General features: G+C 54.2%; 1 long non-coding RNA gene across 4 annotated transcripts; it reads right to left on the bottom strand.

The window, feature by feature from the left end:
* Positions 1–9178: 9178 nt before the first annotated feature.
* Positions 9179–10309, bottom strand: LOC127927652 (uncharacterized). 4 transcript variants are annotated; one of them, XR_008128294.1, is made up of 4 exons: positions 10202–10309; positions 9979–10097; positions 9578–9874; positions 9475–9526 (listed from the first exon to the last, which is right to left on the bottom strand). It is a non-coding gene; the product is annotated as an uncharacterized LOC127927652 (long non-coding RNA). The 4 variants fall into 4 exon arrangements; XR_008128295.1 differs by lacking the exon at positions 9475–9526 and adding an exon at positions 9179–9423 and having other exon boundaries at positions 9630–9874; positions 9979–10292; XR_008128292.1 differs by lacking the exon at positions 9475–9526 and adding an exon at positions 9179–9423 and having other exon boundaries at positions 9979–10292.
* Between the last annotated feature and the right edge of the window lie 8278 nt (positions 10310–18587).

Here is an 18587-nt window from a genome sequence, read left to right on the forward strand (position 1 = left end):
GTATCCCCCTCCCCCACCATGCTGCCCATCCAACCCCAGAGAAGGTGGTATCCCCCTCCCCCACCATGCAGCCCATCCAACCCCAGAGAAGGTGGTATCCCCCTCCCCCACCATGCTGCCCATCCAACCCCCAGAGAAGGTGGTATCCCCTCCCCCACCATGCTGCCCATCCAACCCCCAGAGAAGGTGGTATCCCCTCCCCCACCATGCTGCCCATCCAACCCCAGAGAAGGTGGTATCCCCTCCCCCACCATGCTGCCCATCCAACCCCCAGAGAAGGTGGTATCCCCTCCCCCACCATGCAGCCCATCCAACCCCCAGAGAAGGTGGTATCCCCTCCCCCACCATGCAGCCCATCCAACCCCCAGAGAAGGTGGTATCCCCCTCCCCCACCATGCAGCCCATCCAACCCCCAGAGAAGGTGGTATCCCCCCCCCACCATGCTGCCCATCCAACCCCAGAGAAGGTGGTATCCCCCTCCCCCACCATGCAGCCCATCCAACCCCAGAGAAGGTGGTATCCCCCTCCCCCACCACGCAGCCCATCCAACCCCAGAGAAGGTGGTAAGCCCCTCCCCTCCCCCACCACGCAGCCCATCCAACCCCAGAGAAGGTGGTATGCCCCTCCCCTCCCCCACCACGCAGCCCATCCAACCCCAGAGAAGGTGGTATCCCCTCCCCCACCATGCTGCCCATCCAACCCCAGAGAAGGTGGTATCCCCTCCCCCACCATGCTGCCCATCCAACCCCAGAGAAGGTGGTATCCCCCTCCCCCACCATGCAGCCCATCCAACCCCAGAGAAGGTGGTATCCCCCTCCCCCACCATGCAGCCCATCCAACCCCAGAGAAGGTGGTATCCCCTCCCCCACCATGCAGCCCATCCAACCCCAGAGAAGGTGGTATCCCCTCCCCCACCATGCAGCCCATCCAACCCCCAGAGGTGGTATCCCCTCCCCCACCATACAGCCCATCCAACCCCCAGAGAAGGTGGTATCCCCCTCCCCCACCATGCAGCCCATCCAACCCCAGAGAAGGTGGTATCCCCTCCCCTCCCCCACCACGCAGCCCATCCAACCCCAGAGAAGGTGGTATCCCCTCCCCCACCATGCAGCCCATCCAACCCCAGAGAAGGTGGTATCTGTGTCCCCCTCCCCCACCACGCAGCCCATCCAACCCCAGAGAAGGTGGTATCCCCCTCCCCCACCATGCTGCCCATCCTACCCCAGAGAAGGTGGCATCCCCCTCCCCCTCCCCCACCATGCAGCCCATCCAACCCCAGAGAAGGTGGTATCCCCCTCCCCCTCCCCCACCATGCAGCCCATCCAACCCCAGAGAAGGTGGTATCCCCCTCCCCCCCCCCACCATGCTGCCCATCCAACCCCCAGAGAAGGTGGTATCCCCCTCCCCCCCCCACCATGCAGCCCATCCAACCCCAGAGAAGGTGGTATCCCCCTCCCCCACCATGCAGCCCATCCAACCCCAGAGAAGGTGGTATCCCCCTCCCCCACCATGCAGCCCATCCAACCCCAGAGAAGGTGGTATCCCCCTCCCCCACCATGCAGCCCATCCAACCCCAGAGAAGGTAGTATCCCCCTCCCCCACCATGCAGCCCATCCAACCCCAGAGAAGGTGGTATCCCCCTCCCCCTCCCCCACCACGCAGCCCATCCAACCCCAGAGAAGGTGGTATCCCTCCCCCACCATCCTGCCCATCCAACCCCCAGAGAAGATGGTATCCCCTCCCCCACCATGCTGCCCATCCAACCCCAGAGAAGGTGGTATCCCCCACCATACAGCCCATCCAACCCCAGAGAAGATGGTAACCCCCCCCCCTCCCCCACCACGCAGCCCATCCAACCCCAGAGAAGATGGTATCCCCCTCCTCACCACGCAGCCCATCCAACCCCCAGAGAAGGTGGTATCCCCTCCCCCACCACGCAGCCCATCCAACCCCAGAGAAGGTGGTATCCCCTCCCCCACCATGCAGCCCATCCAACCCCAGAGAAGGTGGTATCCCCTCCCCCACCATGCTGCCCATCCAACCCCCAGAGAAGGTGGTATCCCCTCCCCCACCATGCAGCCCATCCAACCCCAGAGAAGGTGGTATCCCCCTCCCCCACCATGCAGCCCATCCAACCCCCAGAGAAGGTGGTATCCCCTCCCCCACCATACAGCCCATCCAACCCCAGAGAAGGTGGTATCCCCCTCCCCCACCATGCTGCCCATCCAACCCCAGAGAAGATGGTATCCCCCTCCCTCACCATGCTGCCCATCCAACCCCAGAGAAGATGGTATCCCCCTCCCCCACCATGCTGCCCATCCAACCCCAGAGAAGGTGGTATCCCCTCCCCCACCATGCTGCCCATCCAACCCCAGAGAAGATGGTATCCCCTCCCTCACCATGCTGCCCATCCAACCCCAGAGAAGATGGTATCCCCCTCCCTCACCATGCTGCCCATCCAACCCCAGAGAAGATGGTATCCCCCTCCCCCACCATGCTGCCCATCCAACCCCCAGAGAAGGTGGTATCCCCTCCCCCACCATGCTGCCCATCCAACCCCAGAGAAGATGGTATCCCCCTCCCCCACCACGCAGCCCATCCAACCCCAGAGAAGGTGGTATGCCCCGCCCCTCCCCCACCACGCAGCCCATCCAACCCCAGAGAAGGTGGTATCCCCTCCCCCACCATACAGCCCATCCAACCCCAGAGAAGGTGGTATCCCCTCCCCCACCATGCTGCCCATCCAACCCCAGAGAAGGTGGTATCCCCTCCCCCACCATGCTGCCCATCCAACCCCAGAGAAGGTGGTATCCCCCTCCCCCACCATGCAGCCCATCCAACCCCCAGAGAAGGTGGTATCCCCTCCCCCACCATGCTGCCCATCCAACCCCAGAGAAGATGGTATCCCCCTCCCCCACCATGCAGCCCATCCAACCCCAGAGAAGATGGTATCCCCCTCCCCTCCCCCACCACGCAGCCCATCCAACCCCAGAGAAGGTGGTATCCCCTCCCCCACCATGCAGCCCATCCAACCCCAGAGAAGATGGTATCCCCTCCCCCACCATGCAGCCCATCCAACCCCAGAGAAGGTGGTATCCCCTCCCCTCCCCCACCATGCAGCCCATCCAACCCCAGAGAAGATGGTATCCCCTCCCCTCCCCCACCACGCAGCCCATCCAACCCCAGAGAAGGTGGTATCCCCTCCCCCACCATGCAGCCCATCCAACCCCAGAGAAGATGGTATCCCCTCCCCCACCATGCAGCCCATCCAACCCCAGAGAAGGTGCTATCCCCTCCCCTCCCCCACCATGCAGCCCATCCTACCCCAGAGAAGGTGGTATCCCCTCCCCCACCACGCAGCCCATCCAACCCCAGAGAAGGTGGTATCCCCTCCCCTCCCCCACCATGCAGCCCATCCAACCCCAGAGAAGGTGGTATCCCCTCCCCCTCCCCCACCACGCAGCCCATCCAACCCCAGAGAAGGTGGTATCCCCTCCCCCCCCCACCATACAGCCCATCCAACCCCAGAGAAGGTGGTATCCCCTCCCCCACCATGCAGCCCATCCAACCCCAGAGAAGGTGGTATCCCCTCCCCCACCATGCTGCCCATCCAACCCCAAGAGAAGGTGGTATCCCCTCCCCCACCATGCTGCCCATCCAACCCCCAGAGAAGGTGGTATCCCCCCCCCCCACCATGCAGCCCATCCAACCCCAGAGAAGGTGGTATCCCCTCCCCCACCATGCTGCCCATCCAACCCCCAGAGAAGGTGGTATCCCCTCCCCCACCATGCTGCCCATCCAACCCCCAGAGAAGGTGGTATCCCCCCTCCCCCTCCCCCACCATGCAGCCCATCCAACCCCAGAGAAGGTGGTATCCCCCCCCTCCCCCACCATGCTGCCCATCCAACCCCCAGAGAAGGTGGTATCCCCTCCCCTCCCCCACCATGCTGCCCATCCAACCCCCAGAGAAGGTGGTATCCCCCCCCCTCCCCCACCATGCAGCCCATCCAACCCCAGAGAAGGTGGTATCCCCTCCCCTCCCCCACCATGCTGCCCATCCAACCCCCAGAGAAGGTGGTATCCCCTCCCCTCCCCCACCATGCTGCCCATCCAACCCCCAGAGAAGGTGGTATCCCCTCCCCCTCCCCCACCATGCTGCCCATCCAACCCCCAGAGAAGGTGGTATCCCCCCCCCCTCCCCCACCATGCTGCCCATCCAACCCCCAGAGAAGGTGGTATCCCCTCCCCTCCCCCACCATGCAGCCCATCCAACCCCAGAGAAGGTGGTATCCCCTCCCCCACCATGCTGCCCATCCAACCCCCAGAGAAGGTGGTATCCCCCTCCCCCACCATGCTGCCCATCCAACCCCCAGAGAAGGTGGTATCCCCTCCCCTCCCCCACCATGCAGCCCATCCAACCCCAGAGAAGGTGGTATCCCCCTCCCCCACCATGCAGCCCATCCAACCCCCAGAGAAGGTGGTATCCCCCTCCCCCTCCCCCACCATACAGCCCATCCAACCCCCAGAGAAGGTGGTATCCCCTCCCCTCCCCCACCATGCTGCCCATCCAACCCCCAGAGAAGGTGGTATCCCCCCCCTCCCCCACCATACAGCCCATCCAACCCCAGAGAAGGTGGTATCCCCTCCCCCACCATGCAGCCCATCCAACCCCAGAGAAGGTGGTATCCCCCTCCCCCACCATGCTGCCCATCCAACCCCCAGAGAAGGTGGTATCCCCCTCCCCTCCCCCACCATGCTACCCATCCAACCCCCAGAGAAGGTGGTATCCCCTCCCCTCCCCCACCATGCTGCCCATCCAACCCCAGAGAAGGTGGTATCCCCTCCCCCACCATGCTGCCCATCCAACCCCAGAGAAGGTGGTATCCCCTCCCCCACCATGCAGCCCATCCAACCCCAGAGAAGGTGGCATCCCCTCCCCCACCATGCAGCCCATCCAACCCCAGAGAAGGTGGTATCCCCTCCCCCACCATGCTGCCCATCCAACCCCAGAGAAGGTGGTATCCCCTCCCCCACCATGCAGCCCATCCAACCCCAGAGAAGGTGGTATCCCCTCCCCCACCATGCTGCCCATCCAACCCCAGAGAAGGTGGTATCCCCCTCCCCTCCCCCACCATGCTGCCCATCCAACCCCAGAGAAGGTGGTATCCCCTCCCCTCCCCCACCACGCAGCCCATCCAACCCCAGAGAAGATGGTATCCCCTCCCCCACCATGCAGCCCATCCAACCCCAGAGAAGATGGTATCCCCCTCCACGCAGCCCATCCAACCCCAGAGAAGGTGGTATCCCCTCCCCTCCCCCACCACGCAGCCCATCCAACCCCAGAGAAGATGGTATCCCCCTCCCCCACCATGCAGCCCATCCAACCCCAGAGAAGGTGGTATCCCCTCCCCCACCATGCTGCCCATCCAACCCCAGAGAAGGTGGTATCCCCCTCCCCCACCATGCTGCCCATCCAACCCCAGAGAAGATGGTATCCCCTCCCCCACCATGCTGCCCATCCAACCCCAGAGAAGGTGGTATCCCCTCCCCCACCATGCTGCCCATCCAACCCCAGAGAAGGTGGTATCCCCCTCCCCACCATGCTGCCCATCCAACCCCAGAGAAGATGGTATCCCCCTCCCTCACCATGCTGCCCATCCAACCCCAGAGAAGATGGTATCCCCCTCCCTCACCATGCTGCCCATCCAACCCCAGAGAAGATGGTATCCCCTCCCTCACCATGCTGCCCATCCAACCCCAGAGAAGATGGTATCCCCTCCCCCACCATGCTGCCCATCCAACCCCAGAGAAGGTGGTATCCCCCTCCCCTCCCCCCACCATGCTGCCCATCCAACCCCAGAGAAGATGGTATCCCCTCCCTCACCATGCAGCCCATCCAACCCCAGAGAAGATGGTATCCCCTCCCTCACCATGCTGCCCATCCAACCCCAGAGAAGATGGTATCCCCCCCCCTCCCCCACCATGCAGCCCATCCAACCCCAGAGAAGATGGTATCCCCCTCCCCTCCCCCACCATGCAGCCCATCCAACCCCAGAGAAGATGGTATCCCCTCCCCCACCACGCAGCCCATCCAACCCCAGAGAAGGTGGTATCCCCCTCCCCCACCATGCTGCCCATCCAACCCCAGAGAAGGTGGTATCCCCTCCCCCACCATGCAGCCCATCCAACCCCAGAGAAGATGGTATCCCCTCCCCCACCATGCAGCCCATCCAACCCCAGAGAAGGTGGTATCCCCTCCCCCTCCCCCACCATGCAGCCCATCCAACCCCAGAGAAGGTGGTATCCCCTCCCCCACCACGCAGCCCATCCAACCCCAGAGAAGGTGGTATCCCCCTCCCCCTCCCCCACCATGCAGCCCATCCAACCCCAGAGAAGGTGGTATCCCCCTCCCCCTCCCCCACCATACAGCCCATCCAACCCCAGAGAAGGTGGTATCCCCCTCCCCCACCATGCTGCCCATCCAACCCCAGAGAAGGTGACTGAAGCTGGGCAGTCAGTCTGGACAGTCAGTCTGGAGCCAATAAAAACTACTGACCTGGATAGAGTGATGAAAGGATGACCTGAGGGCATGGGGGGAGGGGGTCACATATGGCCCAATCCACAAGACCTGGAAACAGCGACCGGCTATGGCAGCTAGGCAGGCTTGTTCTAGATGTTCATTCTACACAGGGTTACTGTGGGCCGTGCCGGACTCCTAGCAGGCTGCTGGGCCGTGCCGGACTCCTAGCAGGCTGCTGGGCCGTGCCGGACTCCTAGCAGGCTGCTGGGCCGTGCCGGACTCCTAGCAGGCTGCTGGGCCGTGCCGGACTCCTAGCAGGCTGCTGGGCCGTGCCGGACTCCTAGCAGGCTGCTGGGCCGTGCCGGACTCCTAGCAGGCTGCTGGGCCGTGCCGGACTCCTAGCAGGCTGCTGGGCCGTGCCAGACTCCTAGCAGGCTGCTGGGCCGTGCCAGACTCATATACATTTATCTAGAGAGGTTTCTGTCTGAACGTTCTGAGAGCCACTTCCTCCTCAGTAGCCAAGGTAAAAGGCTCTGTAGCCACTGCCACACTTCAGAGTTGTACGGTTTATTTCTGACAGGTTTTAGACCTGTGAAGACGTCCAGTGAAAGCAGATACGTCAGTTTGACACCACAACACCACCTTGGATGCACACGATCCCGAACGCTAATCCAGAAAAACATCTGAAATTCACTGCTCTTGTTTTGTTTGTTTACGGCAGGTCATTTCATAGGGAACTGTCACTCTAGCATTGTTACATCACCAACATCTTGAGAATAAAGGCGTTGCCATGGCAGCCATTCTCAAACCTGGCCAAGCTCTTAATGTATGTCTCTGGGTCGTGCTACACAGCCACAGAGGTGAACGTCCCATTTATAAGAGAAACAGCCCATTATCTCTCCATCAGACCAACAGGGTGGGACCATGCAGACAGCAGCACAATAATGACTTGCAATCGGGGACGTCATTTTAAAAGGAGCATGTTGCACTTTCAATGAATCATTGGTAGCCAAATAGATGTTCTATATTTAGAAGTCTGTCTAGGATAAATTGTCAGGACGCAGAAAACAGGCCTTTCTGTTGGCTGACTGATGTCCAGAGTATATAGGCCAGAGTCAGACTAACTGTAGACCACGGTGTGAGCTGGTCTCTCCTCACACCTCCACCCACACAGAGGTGTGTGTTGTGAACCCTGCAGTGTGTCAACCAACCCTGTGGTGTGAACGAACGCCGTCGTGTTAAACCATAGTGCTGCCATCACCTCCAACCATCAGCGCTCACCTAACGTGTGTGTGTGTGTGTGTGTGTGTGTGTGTGTGTGTGTGGTCATCAGCATTGCTCGTGTCACACCTCCCACGCGGACAACATGGGGAGGCAGCGTGTTCTATGGAATTCTGCTCTCTCCTCTCAGTCAGGATCCAAGAGAGACCGTTAGGAACATGTTTCTACTAGTTTCAAATAGCAGCCTGTTCCCTATATAGTCCACTACTTCTGACCAGCGCCCTATGGGGCCTAGTGCACCCTATGGGCGATCCTGCATGGGTTTAAAAGAGAAGCCTGAAAGCTAAACAAAGTGTGTTCAACTATGGCTTGTTGATACAAAAGGTGTTGACTGTAAGGTCAAAAGTAGTGCACTAAAACAGGGGAATATGTTGCCATTTGTGACGTAGCCTCCATGTGCTGTGACCTCTGTCCTGTTACTGAGCTGCTGTTTAAACACTGACAAGAATTACAGAGGAACGGGGTCAGGGAGGGACGGGGGTCACGACGAGAGGTATGGGGTCAGGAGGGGACGGGGTCAGGGAGGAGAGAGAGGAAGAGAGGGACGGGGTCAGGGAGGGGAGAGAGGAAGAGAGGGACGGGGTCAGGGAGGGAGGAAGAGAGGGACGGGGTCAGGGAGGGACGGGGTCGGGAGGGGAGGGGAGGAAGCGATTGGATATTGGAAGTATTTAATCATTTGCAATTATGTCTACTTATAAGGTAAAATGTTTGTCTCCATATAGGGTAAGATAAATATATCCAATGCAAAAAAAATCTACATTTAAATGGTAGAAATATTATTTTGCACATATTTCTATTAATTCCCACGGTCTGTCTGTTGTTGTGACTTAGATGAAGATCAGATCTGATGACCAATTAATGCAGAAATCCTGGTAATTCCAGAGGGTTTATACCTACTGGTTCCTGCCACTGTACACACAGGCATTATATTCAATTAACTCCAACTAACCATCCACTTTTTTCACCACCGCCTCCAGTTTGGCACCAGTACATTTACAACAGAGACCGCCTCCAGTTTGGCACCAGTACATTTCCAACAGAGACCGCCTCCAGTTTGGCACCAGTACATTTCCAACAGAGACCGCCTCCAGTTTGGCACCAGTACATTTCCAACAGAGACCGCCTCCAGTTTGGCACCAGTACATTTACAACAGAGACCGCCTCCAGTTTGGCACCAGTACATTTACAACAGAGACCGCCTCCAGTTTGGCACCAGTACATTTACAACAGAGACCGTGATACAGTAGGATAAATAAACGTGTTTAAAGAAAACAAAAAGGATATTTCATGCTGAAACCCTCATTAAATACCAATGATATTCACTAAGTTGATGCTTTGTATTCAGGATAATGATTTACAGATTTCTTGTGCTATTATTATTATTATTATATCTTAATTAACTTTGAATATTTGACATGCGATAATGCCACACAGAGAGCCGGAGGTAATTACACACATCTGGGATAATCTGAAGGACCCAAAAGGGATACTAGATGTCTTGTGAAAAAAATGACATAAAATCCTTAAACGTTACCAAAACGCTGGTAGTTTACTGGTAAACGTTGACATTTCAGTAATATACCCTCCCTTTTCCAGCGCTGCACAGAGTGATGTAATGGCACCTCCCTCCATGGCATCCAGAAGTAAACAGGCAGAGGCCTTCAGAGGGGCACCTCCCTCCATGGCATCCAGAAGTAAACAGGCAGAGGCCTTCAGAGGGGGCACCTCCCTCCATGGCATCCAGAAGTAAACAGGCAGAGGCCTTCAGAGGGGCACCTCCCTCCATGGCATCCAGAAGTAAACAGGCAGAGGCCTTCAGAGGGGGCACCTCCCTCCATGGCATCCAGAAGTAAACAGGCAGAGGCCTTCAGAGGGGGCACCTCCCTCCATGGCATCCAGAAGTAAACAGGCAGAGGCCTTCAGAGGGGGCACCTCCCTCCATGGCATCTAGAAGTAAACAGGCAGAGGCCTTCAGAGGGGGCACCTCCCTCCATGGCATCCAGAAGTAAACAGGCAGAGGCCTTCAGAGGGGGCACCTCCCTCCATGGCATCCAGAAGTAAACAGGCAGAGGCCTTCAGAGGGGGCACCTCCCTCCATGGCATCTAGAAGTAAACAGGCAGAGACCTTCAGAGGGGGCACCTCCCTCCATGGCATCTAGAAGTAAACAGGCAGAGACCTTCAGAGGGGGCACCTCCCTCCATGGCATCCAGAAGTAAACAGGCAGAGGCCTTCAGAGGGGGCACCTCCCTCCATGGCATCCAGAAGTAAACAGGCAGAGGCCTTCAGAGGGGGCACCTCCCTCCATGGCATCTAGAAGTAAACAGGCAGAGGCCTTCAGAGGGGGCACCTCCCTCCATGGCATCTAGAAGTAAACAGGCAGAGGCCTTCAGAGGGGGCACCTCCCTCCATGGCATCCAGAAGTAAACAGGCAGAGGCCTTCAGAGGGGGCACCTCCCTCCATGGCATCTAGAAGTAAACAGGCAGAGGCCTTCAGAGGGGGCACCTCCTCCACGGCATTTAGAAGTAAACAGGCAGAGGCCTTCAGAGGGGGCACCTCCCTCCACGGCATCCAGAAGTAAACAGGCAGAGACCTTCAGAGGGGGCACCTCCCTCCACGGCATCTAGAAGTAAACAGGCAGAGACCTTCAGAGGGGGCACCTCCCTCCACGGCATCTAGAAGTAAACAGGCAGAGACCTTCAGAGGGGGCACCTCCCTCCATGGCATTTAGAAGACTTACTACACAGCCTAAAGAGAGAGGGCACCTCCCTCCATGGCATTTAGAAGACTTACTACACAGCCTAAAGAGAGAGGGCACCTCCCTCCATGGCATTTAGAAGACTTACTACACAGCCTAAAGAGAGAGGCACCTCCCTCCATGTCATTTAGAAGACTTACTACACAGCCTAAAGAGAGAGGGAACCTCCCTCCATGTCATTTAGAAGACTTACTACACAGCCTAAAGAGAGAGGGCACCTCCCTCCATGGCATCTAGAAGACTTACTACACAGCCTAAAGAGAGAGGGCACCTCCCTCCATGTCATCTAGAAGACTTACTACACAGCCTAAAGAGAGAGGGCACCTCCCTCCATGGCATTTAGAAGACTTACTACACAGCCTAAAGAGAGAGGGCACCTCCCTCCATGGCATTTAGAAGACTTACTACACAGCCTAAAGAGAGAGGGCACCTCCCTCCATGGCATTTAGAAGACTTACTACACAGCCTAAAGAGAGAGGGCACCTCCCTCCATGGCATTTAGAAGACTTACTACACAGCCTAAAGAGAGAGGGCACCTCCCTCCATGGCATTTAGAAGACTTACTACACAGCCTAAAGAGAGAGGGCACCTCCCTCCATGGCATTTAGAAGACTTACTACACAGCCTAAAGAGAGAGGGCACCTCCCTCCATGGCATTTAGAAGACTTACTACACAGCCTAAAGAGAGAGGGCACCTCCCTCCATGGCATTTAGAAGACTTACTACACAGCCTAAAGAGAGAGGGCACCTCCCTCCATGGCATTTAGAAGACTTACTACACAGCCTAAAGAGAGAGGGCACCTCCCTCCATGGCATTTAGAAGACTTACTACACAGCCTAAAAGAGAGGGCACCTCCCTCCATGGGGCACCTCCCTCCATGGCATTTAGAAGACTTACTACACAGCCTAAAGAGAGAGGGCACCTCCCTCCATGGCATTTAGAAGACTTACTACACAGCCTAAAGAGAGAGGGCACCTCCCTCCATGGCATTTAGAAGACTTACTACACAGCCTAAAGAGAGAGGGCACCTCCCTCCATGGCATTTAGAAGACTTACTACACAGCCTAAAGAGAGAGGGCACCTCCCTCCATGGCATTTAGAAGACTTACTACACAGCCTAAAGAGAGAGGGCACCTCCCTCCATGGCATTTAGAAGACTTACTACACAGCCTAAAGAGAGAGGGCACCTCCCTCCATGGCATTTAGAAGACTTACTACACAGCCTAAAGAGAGAGGGCACCTCCCTCCATGGCATTTAGAAGACTTACTACACAGCCTAAAGAGAGAGGGCACCTCCCTCCATGGCATTTAGAAGACTTACTACACAGCCTAAAGAGAGAGGGCACCTCCCTCCATGGCATTTAGAAGACTTACTACACAGCCTAAAGAGAGAGGGCACCTCCCTCCATGGCATTTAGAAGACTTACTACACAGCCTAAAGAGAGAGGGCACCTCCCTCCATGGCATTTAGAAGACTTACTACACAGCCTAAAGAGAAGGGCACCTCCCTCCATGGAGAAGGCCTAAAGAGAGCACCTCCCTCCATGGCATTTAGAAGACTTACTACACAGCCTAGAAGAAAAGAGAGGGCACCTCCTCCATGGCATTTAGAAGACTTACTACACAGCCTAAAGAGAGAGGGCACCTCCCTCCATGGCATTTAGAAGACTTACTACACAGCCTAAAGAGAGAGGGCACCTCCCTCCATGGCATTTAGAAGACTTACTACACAGCCTAAAGAGAGAGGGCACCTCCCTCCATGGCATTTAGAAGACTTACTACACAGCCTAAAGAGAGAGGGCACCTCCCTCCATGGCATTTAGAAGACTTACTACACAGCCTAAAGAGAGAGGGCACCTCCCTCCATGGCATTTAGAAGACTTACTACACAGCCTAAAGAGAGAGGGCACCTCCCTCCATGGCATCTAGAAGACTTACTACACAGCCTAAAGAGAGAGGGCACCTCCCTCCATGGCATTTAGAAGACTTACTACACAGCCTAAAGAGAGAGGGCACCTCCCTCCATGGCATTTAGAAGACTTACTACACAGCCTAAAGAGAGAGGGCACCTCCCTCCATGGCATTTAGAAGACTTACTACACAGCCTAAAGAGAGAGGGCACCTCCCTCCATGGCATTTAGAAGACTTACTACACAGCCTAAAGAGAGAGGGCACCTCCCTCCATGGCATCTAGAAGACTTACTACACAGCCTAAAGAGAGAGGGCACCTCCCTCCATGGCATTTAGAAGACTTACTACACAGCCTAAAGAGAGAGGGCACCTCCCTCCATGGCATTTAGAAGACTTACTACACAGCCTAAAGAGAGAGGGCACCTCCCTCCATGGCATTTAGAAGACTTACTACACAGCCTAAAGAGAGAGGGCACCTCCCTCCATGGCATTTAGAAGACTTACTACACAGCCTAAAGAGAGAGGGCACCTCCCTCCATGGCATTTAGAAGACTTACTACACAGCCTAAAGAGAGAGGGCACCTCCCTCCATGGCATTTAGAAGACTTACTACACAGCCTAAAGAGAGAGGGCACCTCCCTCCATGGCATTTAGAAGACTTACTACACAGCCTAGAAGACTTACTAAAGCCTAAAGAGAGGGCACCTCCCTCCATGGCATTTAGAAGACTTACTACACAGCCTAAAGAGAGAGGGCACCTCCCTCCATGGCATTTAGAAGACTTACTACACAGCCTAAAGAGAGAGGGCACCTCCCCTCCATGGCATTTAGAAGACTTACTACACAGCCTAAAGAGAGAGGGCACCTCCCTCCATGGCATTTAGAAGACTTACTACACAGCCTAAAGAGAGAGGGCACCTCCCTCCATGGCATTTAGAAGACTTACTACACAGCCTAAAGAGAGAGGGCACCTCCCTCCATGGCATTTAGAAGACTTACTACACAGCCTAAAGAGAGAGGGCACCTCCCTCCATGGCATTTAGAAGACTTACTACACAGCCTAAAGAGAGAGGGCACCTCCCTCCATGGCATTTAGAAGACTTACTACACAGCCTAAAGAGAGAGGGCACCTCCCTCCATGGCATTTAGAAGACTTACTACACAGCCTAAAGAGAGAGGGCACCTCCCTCCATGGCATTTAGAAGACTTACTACACAGCCTAAAGAGAGAGGGCACCTCCCTCCATGGCATTTAGAAGACTTACTACACAGCCTAAAGAGAGAGGGCACCTCCCTCCATGGCATTTAGAAGACTTACTACACAGCCTAAAGAGAGAGGGCACCTCCCTCCATGGCATTTAGAAGACTTACTACACAGCCTAAAGAGAGAGGGCACCTCCCTCCATGGCATTTAGAAGACTTACTACACAGCCTAAAAGAGAGGGCACCTCCCTCCATGGCATTTAGAAGACTTACTACACAGCCTAAAGAGAGAGGGCACCTCCCTCCATGGCATTTAGAAGACTTACTACACAGCCTAAAGAGAGAGGGCACCTCCCTCCATGGCATTTAGAAGACTTACTACACAGCCTAAAGAGAGAGGGCACCTCCCTCCATGGCATTTAGAAGACTTACTACACAGCCTAAAGAGAGAGGGCACCTCCCTCCATGGCATTTAGAAGACTTACTACACAGCCTAAAGAGAGAGGGCACCTCCCTCCATGGCATTTAGAAGACTTACTACACAGCCTAAAGAGAGAGGGCACCTCCCTCCATGGCATTTAGAAGACTTACTACACAGCCTAAAAAGAGAGAGGGCACCTCCCTCCATGGCATTTAGAAGACTTACTACACAGCCTAAAAGAGAGGGCACCTCCCTCCATGGCATTTAGAAGACTTACTACACAGCCTAAAGAGAGAGGGCACCTCCCTCCATGGCATTTAGAAGACTTACTACACAGCCTAAAGAGAGAGGGCACCTCCCTCCATGGCATTTAGAAGACTTACTACACAGCCTAAAAGAGAGGGCACCTCCTCCATGTCATTTAGAAGACTTACTACACAGCCTAAAGAGAGAGGGCACCTCCCTCCATGGCATTTAGAAGACTTACTACACAGCCTAAAGAGAGAGGGCACCTCCCTCCATGGCATTTAGAAGACTTACTACACAGCCTAAAGAGAGAGGGCACCTCCCTCCATGGCATTTAGAAGACTTACTACACAGCCTAAAGAGAGAGGGCACCTCCCTCCATGGCATTTAGAAGACTTACTACACAGCCTAAAGAGAGAGGGCACCTCCCTCCATGGCATTTAGAAGACTTACTACACAGCCTAAAGAGAGAGGGCACCTCCCTCCATGGCATTTAGAAGACTTACTACACAGCCTAAAGAGAGAGGGCACCTCCCTCCATGGCATTTAGAAGACTTACTACACAGCCTAAAGAGAGAGGGCACCTCCCTCCATGGCATTTAGAAGACTTACTACACAGCCTAAAGAGAGAGGGCACCTCCCTCCATGGCATCTAGAAGACTTACTACACAGCCTAAGAGGGCACCTCCCTCCATGGCATCTAGAAGACTTACTACACAGCCTAAAGAGAGAGGGCACCTCCCTCCATGGCATCTAGAAGACTTACTACACAGCCTAAAAGAGAGGGCACCTCCCTCCATGGCATCTAGAAGACTTACTACACAGCCTAAAGAGAGAGGGCACCTCCCTCCATGGCATTTAGAAGACTTACTACACAGCCTAAAGAGAGAGGGCACCTCCCTCCATGGCATTTAGAAGACTTACTACACAGCCTAAAGAGAGAGGGCACCTCCCTCCATGGCATCTAGAAGACTTACTACACAGCCTAAAGAGAGAGGGCACCTCCCTCCATGGCATCTAGAAGACTTACTACACAGCCTAAAAGAGAGGGCACCTCCCTCCATGGCATTTAGAAGACTTACTACACAGCCTAAAGAGAGAGGGCACCTCCCTCCATGGCATTTAGAAGACTTACTACACAGCCTAAAGAGAGAGGGCACCTCCCTCCATGGCATTTAGAAGACTTACTACACAGCCTAAAGAGAGAGGGCACCTCCCTCCATGGCATTTAGAAGACTTACTACACAGCCTAAAGAGAGAGGGCACCTCCCTCCATGTCATTTAGAAGACTTACTACACAGCCTAAAGAGAGAGGGCACCTCCCTCCATGGCATTTAGAAGACTTACTACACAGCCTAAAGAGAGAGGGCACCTCCCTCCATGGCATTTAGAAGACTTACTACACAGCCTAAAGAGAGAGGGCACCTCCCTCCATGTCATTTAGAAGACTTACTACACAGCCTAAAGAGAGAGGGCACCTCCCTCCATGTCATTTAGAAGACTTACTACACAGCCTAAAGAGAGAGGGCACCTCCCTCCATGTCATTTAGAAGACTTACTACACAGCCTAAAGAGAGAGGGCACCTCCCTCCATGTCATTTAGAAGACTTACTACACAGCCTAAAGAGAGAGGGCACCTCCCTCCATGTCATTTAGAAGACTTACTACACAGCCTAAAGAGAGAGGCCTTCAGAGGGGCACCTCCCTCCATGGCATTTAGAAGACTTACTACACAGCCTAAAGAGAGAGGCCTTCAGAGGGGGCACCTCCTCCATGGCATTTAGAAGACTTACTACACAGCCTAAAGAGAGAGGGCACCTCCCTCCATGGCATTTAGAAGACTTACTACACAGCCTAAAAGAGAGAGGGCACCTCCCTCCATGTCATTTAGAAGACTTACTACACAGCCTAAAGAGAGAGGGCACCTCCCTCCATGGCATTTAGAAGACTTACTACACAGCCTAAAGAGAGAGGGCACCTCCCTCCATGGCATTTAGAAGACTTACTACACAGCCTAAAGAGAGAGGGCACCTCCCTCCATGTCATCTAGAAGACTTACTACACAGCCTAAAGAGAGAGGGCACCTCCCTCCATGGCATTTAGAAGACTTACTACACAGCCTAAAGAGAGAGGGCACCTCCCTCCATGTCATCTAGAAGACTTACTACACAGCCTAAAGAGAGAGGGCACCTCCCTCCATGGCATTTAGAAGACTTACTACACAGCCTAAAGAGAGAGGGCACAGTGAGGCTGAAGGCGATCAGAACAGAGTGGAACTCCGGAACAGTCAAGGAATATTCAAATGCATTCTAATTCTCAGACATCTAAAAATTATACACTTGGAGGTTTTATCAGAAGTAATATATGGGGGATGGTTAAGTTTTCCTCCTTAAAATTACTGCTGTCCTCAGTTCCTAAACCACACGGCTTGGCCTTCCAGTTCACCAGCTGGACCAAAGACTTGACCTCATTGGTTGGACTAATTGGTGAACATCTGAGACACACATCCATGGCTGTTGAACTGTGTTCTGCACTGCACAGCGCTAAAGGAATGTTCCTAATTACACTACAAAGATAAGTTAACTGACATCAGTTAGCTTTACATGGCAATTACTGGTGACACGCACTGTGGCGTTACAGGGTGTGTGTGTGTGTGTGTGTGTGTGTGTATAAAGGTCTGAGCCCACAGGAAGGGCAGGGGGAGTAGGAGTCTCCCATATCAACAGAAATTAACTCGGGGACACACACATCAATCCATACTCTAAACAAATAAACAGACACTACTCTAAACCAACCAGCAGCAATAGGGTTTTAATTACGTGGTACTGTACTTGTAAAGTGCACTGTGAGTGTGTGATCTTCCTGACCTTTCACTGTTACCTTTAGATGCATCAGCATGTTGACGTCTGTTCAGAGAGAGCAGAGGACTGTGTAAAGACGAGAGAGAGAGAGGACTGTGTGACGACGAGAGAGAGGAGGACTGTGTGACGACGAGAGAGAGAGAGGAGGACTGTGTGACGACGAGAGAGAGAGAGGAGGACTGTGTGACGACGACGAGAGAGAGAGAGGAGGACTGTGTGACGACGAGAGAGAGAGAGGAGGACTGTGTGACGACGAGAGAGAGAGAGAGGACTGTGTGACGACGAGAGAGAGAGCAGAGGACTGTGTGACGACGAGAGAGAGAGCAGAGGACTGTGTAACGACGAGAGAGAGAGCAGAGGACTGTGTAACGACGAGAGAGAGAGCAGAGGACTGTGTAACGAGACGAGAGAGAGAGAGCAGAGGACTGTGTAACGACGAGAGAGAGAGCAGAGGACTGTAACGACGAGAGAGAGAGCAGAGGACTGTGTAATGACGAGAGAGAGAGCAGAGGACTGTGTGACGACGAGAGAGTGTAGAGGACTGTAACGACTAGAGAGAGAGCAGAGGACTGTGTAACGACGAGAGAGAGAGCAGAGGACTGTGTAACGACGAGAGAGAGAGCAGAGACTGTCCAGAACTGGACTGTGTGACGACGAGAGAGAGAGAGGACTGTATAATGTTGAGACTGTGTAGAGGACTGTGTATAATGTTGAGAGTGTAGAGGACTGTATAATGTTGAGAGTGTAGAGGACTGTATAATGTAGAGGAGTGTAGAGGACTGTATAAGAGAGATGTTGAGAGAGTGTAGAGGACTGTATAATGTTGAGAGTGTAGAGGACTGTATAATGATGAGAGTGTAGAGGACTGTATAATGTTGAGAGAGTGTAGAGGACTGTATAATGTTGAGAGAGTGTAGAGGACTGTATAATGTTGAGAGAGTGTAGAGGACTGTATAATGTTGAGAGAGTGTAGAGGACTGTATAATGTTGAGAGAGTGTAGAGGACTGTATAATGTTGAGAGAGTGTAGAGGACTGTATAATGTTGAGAGAGTGTAGAGGACTGTATAATGTTGAGAGAGTGTAGAGGACTGTATAATGTTGAGAGAGTGTAGAGGACTGTATAATGTTGAGAGAGTGTAGAGGACTGTATAATGTTGAGAGTGTAGAGGACTGTATAATGTTGAGAGTGTAGAGGACTGTATAATGTTGAGAGTGTAGAGGACTGTATAATGATGAGAGAGTGTAGAGGACTGTATAATGTTGAGAGTGTAGAGGACTGTATAATGTTGAGAGTGTAGAGGACTGTATAATGTTGAGAGTGTAGAGGACTGTATAATGTTGAGAGTGTAGAGGACTGTATAATGATGAGAGTGTAGAGGACTGTAT

The sequence above is a fragment of the Oncorhynchus keta genome, unplaced genomic scaffold (assembly GCF_023373465.1).
Source record: "Oncorhynchus keta strain PuntledgeMale-10-30-2019 unplaced genomic scaffold, Oket_V2 Un_scaffold_16977_pilon_pilon, whole genome shotgun sequence".
Taxonomy (NCBI): domain Eukaryota; kingdom Metazoa; phylum Chordata; class Actinopteri; order Salmoniformes; family Salmonidae; genus Oncorhynchus; species Oncorhynchus keta.